Source organism: Cydia amplana, chromosome 2, assembly GCF_948474715.1.
Source record: "Cydia amplana chromosome 2, ilCydAmpl1.1, whole genome shotgun sequence".
Taxonomy (NCBI): Eukaryota; Metazoa; Arthropoda; class Insecta; order Lepidoptera; family Tortricidae; genus Cydia; species Cydia amplana.
Window position 1 is genome coordinate 25,744,734 of NC_086070.1, and position 4,668 is coordinate 25,749,401.

Consider the following 4,668-nt stretch of genomic DNA (forward strand, 5'->3'; position numbering starts at 1 on the left):
CAAATGCAATCATTTATTATATGTTAGCAAAACTCTGCCAAAGTGTTAGTCTGTCTCTACAGTGTAACCTGAAGGCATGAATGCACATGAATCTCTTGAAACATGGTGGATTAACTAATTTACACCCCGTCTGTGTCTTGCTCCTACCAAATCCACAAGTTGAGGACCTCAACCTATCTAGGCACCCTTCTTGCTCGAGACCTGAAAAAATAATCTCATGCAGTCAAGTGTCGGAAAACCAGGTCCACACTCTTAGCACTACCGTGAATATATCTAAGAAGTCTGTATACTGCCTTCCAGGAGGCGGGATGTTAATAGACTAGCCTATATAGTAGGCCAGAGATATAGTATACAAAAGCACACTGGCCCAAATCCAGTAATATTATATGCACTTCAGAATACAAAATAATTGACTATTCTGCGTATATTTGATATCAAAAAGTTACAATTACCTACCCTTAGGTCATAAGGAGGATAAATATACATAAATATCAAATATATTCGACAAAGTGTTGACCCTAGCATTGGATAAAATAGAGGTTCCTCTTAAACGGCATCTGCGCTGTTGGCTTTGGGCCCACGGGTGCCCGGCAAAAGGTCGGGGACCCCATGGTTCCGCACAGTTATTGCAAATAATGTCAAATCACAAAATAAACACAAATTTTCATTTTGGTTAAAAACACATATGCGATGAGCTAAGGTTTCGAATTAAGTACCTTATTCTTAATCTGGAAAGAGAAGACTGAACATTCAGAATTAAGCTATGTCTATGAATGGTTTACATAAATTAAGCCACTTTAGCGTTCAGAAACAATCAAGTTTATGTCTACTAGTAGGCACCAGATAAGGTAAACTACTCATACTGCATATATAGACAATAATGAGTACAATTAAGGTCACTTGATGATAGCTAAACATGAATATAAGCAGAATGAGCTGCACCTATACAAATATCATTGATAAAGCTCTGTGGCAATTCTACATTTACCATTTGAACGCCAAGAGCACCAAAAAGCGTCGTAACTAGTGCCCACATGAGTATTATGATATGGTTTAAGCTCTCAAAGTAACCTTCACAATTTTAAGTAAGGTTTGTTTAGGTCCATTAGCTCGCGTTCGCGTTAGTAAAGCGTACAAACGATTAAATGCATTTTATAGCTATAACCAAATAAATAGCTCACACTGGCTCACAGTCATTAAAAGAATTCAGTAAAATCATTAAAAGTATTCCCTATGACATTTTATTAAGTACCTACCCAATATTAACTTTGTGGGTGATAGTGATATAACGAATATTTAAAATATTCGTCTACTTAATCCTGAGGGATTCTGGAAATAAGAAAGGTCTTGTCCTTGTTATATCCTGCAACTGCTTACCTTACTAGATAATTATTATCAAACTTGTCAATAATTGGGAGTTATAAATAAAAACTACTCGAGTACTTTATGATTTTTATCTTTTCATATTTTAATTACATCACTCCATATCACAGATGTTGTATGCTCCCTGAAGAGTAGACTGACTTATCTTCTTTTACATAGTCTCACATACATATAATTAAGTACTATAGCACCCTTGTGGTGACTCACTTATTTTCGTTGAAAATTTATAAGTACCTACATTAAATACGTATATAAAATGGAAAGTTAGTATCATAATATAATGGTATATAAAATTGTATGCTTTACTAAATACCTCTCTCCTCACATGTATTAAAATAAAGGGTGTACTACATAATTAATTAATTAATTAAACACTCCTAATATAATAATATTACATATACATAATATGTAAGTACATGTATAATCACATTGGCTTGGCGTCTTCCCACCACCAGGCGATAACAAACACGTCTCAATATATTACTTTAGGTTCCGAATATCGGTACAGTTGTTTAATGACAGCGTTTTACACAAAAATAAAACGCTAATTAAATAACTTACCATATTCGGAACCTAAAGTTTTAATCCTGCCTGGTGTAAATATGTATAATTTTGAGACAATGAGGTAATTTGCGTTTGTTTCTAACTGTCAAAATTGTCAAACGCAACTGCCTGAAGTGGTGGGGGTGTGGGAGAGAGATGGACGTATATGCTAGAAAAGGACAATACGACTAACTACAGTGTTGCCACTCTCAATATATTACTTTAGGTTCCGAATATGGTAAGTTATTTAATTAGCGTTTTATTTTTGTGTAAAACGCTGTCAACAAAATGGTTCATGTCCTTAAATCTACAGCAGAAAAATTAAAACGTCACCAAATTTCAAAGTGCGTGAAATGGAGCGTTAAGTCTGATAACGAGGACTTAAACCACACTTAAACTGACTAATTTAAGAAGTTTTAACTCTGTATAGTAACAATGTTGTATCATATTCAACGTAATTTGTACAGGTCATACTTTATGAGCAATTTATAGGTGTGTACTTTTTTACAAGTTCTTTTGTTTTTATTAAAATTACTCATCAGAATCTCGTGTTTCTAAAATGCCCGAACCAGAGAAGACCCACCCAGCGAATCCTGACCAAATTCAAGAGCAGCCGACTCGAGAAATAAGTCAGACCGATCATTTGAACAAGAAATTGTTGACTTCCCTTTTCAAAAGATTGGATGAGGAAGATTCTACTGCCTCAAAAATGTTGGAAACGGAAAACACCACGGAAGACGACGAATGGAAGGACTAACGTTGCACCGTGGCAGCATTATTTGTAATTTTGTACGGTATTAAATTAAGGCTAGATGTAAAATATATTCTAATGTGAAAAGCGACATTGTTTTTATTATTGTTTCCACAGTTGAGTTGCCAATATTCAATTTTAAGAATTTATTTAATTAAATAAATAATGGGATCAAGAAAATGATCCCATTATTTATTTAATTAAATAAATTCTTGCAGATACAAATGTTTAAGCAACAGATTGCGTCAGCGCATCGCGCTGATCCACTCAGATAAATCTAGGGCATAAGCCAGCAGAAACATATTGTCTTAGTTGCACTTTACACGGATGTAATACAAATAAGGTTTACATATGTGTGCTATAGGTAAATTTGTGTATATAAAGAAATGCAAATTGTAAATAAATCAGATACCAATTGTCCGTTGGTGTTTCACTACCTCTATACCCAAAAACCTCTGCTTGCTCAGGGCGACACTCTGAGAGTAGAGGCTCCCATCCACCACCTTTTTACAGGAACCCTTGCTGTGGCATAAGACTCCTTCAGCCTTAATCGGTCGCTTGAGCCTGGGCGATCGGCAGCAAGTATCCATCCAAACCACCTTGATCCCCCCCCGTAGGGAATCCGTCTGTTACCGATAGGTCTCCCGGTACAGACATCCTTGTCATAGAATAAGTTAGGGCTAGGGAAGTAGGGACTTAGGCCAATAGGATCCCTTGCTATCGCCTCCCACCTTATTTTATGCAGTCTGTGCAGGCACATGCAACGCCTGAGTACCATTTGATTCCATAACGATTCAGTCCATTTAGTAATCCAGGTACTCGGCCTTAGCGTGTGGCTGTACACAAATGTTTTTCAAACGATAAAGGAATTAAACTTGCGTAAGATAACATTAGCATGGTTGATAGGTACTACTCTCTGTTGCAGGGTTTCCCAACATTTGTGTCATGCCTCATAATATATACTTTGGTGCCACTTTGCCATGTCGCTACACACCCCTCTGGGAAACTTAACATACACCTTAAAGGCTGTTTATTAATTGGCAATATCTTCAATCTTTATCAAACTAATGCCCAGTTTTATTAAGCAAATTCTTTATATTAAGAGACTATCTGAATTGAGGTATTACTTTTTCTAACTTTTTCTAGCTATGTGCTCCTGGGTGCCAGGGTTATGCAATTAGTTGTACGTTATAGGTAGGTACCTTTCTAAATTCTAACTCCTAATAATTCTAACTTACAATAAAACTTCAGTTTGAGTACTACATTATGGTGTTTATCTTAATATTTTTTGTGAATGTCTGCTGGTGTCTGATTTACAACTGATGTAATGTCATGGTTTTGTTTTGTATCAGAAGTAGGTATTTTTTACTACATTTTTTAACTACATTACTTAAACTTTGTACAACCGGTTTATAGTATTTCTAGCGTATCGAGCATTTGTGTGTATTGTACATTCTCGTTGTTTTCTTATCTTTGCTATTTTTAATCGTTATGCAATGTAATTCAATGGATGACATTTATTGGCCTTATTTTTATGTAAGCATTAATATGTCTTAGTTATATTTACGGCTGTTGTTGTCCTGAATACCAATAAAATAAAAAAAAATAAAAAAATTAATACTAGTAGGGAATACTCACAGTACTGTGGTTGTATGACGAGAACCAGGAATTTGTATATAAAACCAGTAACGGGAGCACTCGCCAGGCGCATGAGTTTTATATGAACAGAGCAGTTATATTTTCAGTTACCTATGGGAAATCTAAATCTTAGGAATATGATATTTTACTGAGCACTGAAAAATTATATTCGATCTTTACCCATTTATCAAATCACTAGCTTCTGCCTGTGCCAAATGATTATGATGGTTAAAAACTATCCTGTCCTTCCTTGGGCCTCAGTACAGCATTTTAATCATGAACAAGAGTTACTTTTGCTTTTATAGTAGGGATGGTTGTTTGGGTTAAAATTAATAACAAATAAAACACACACA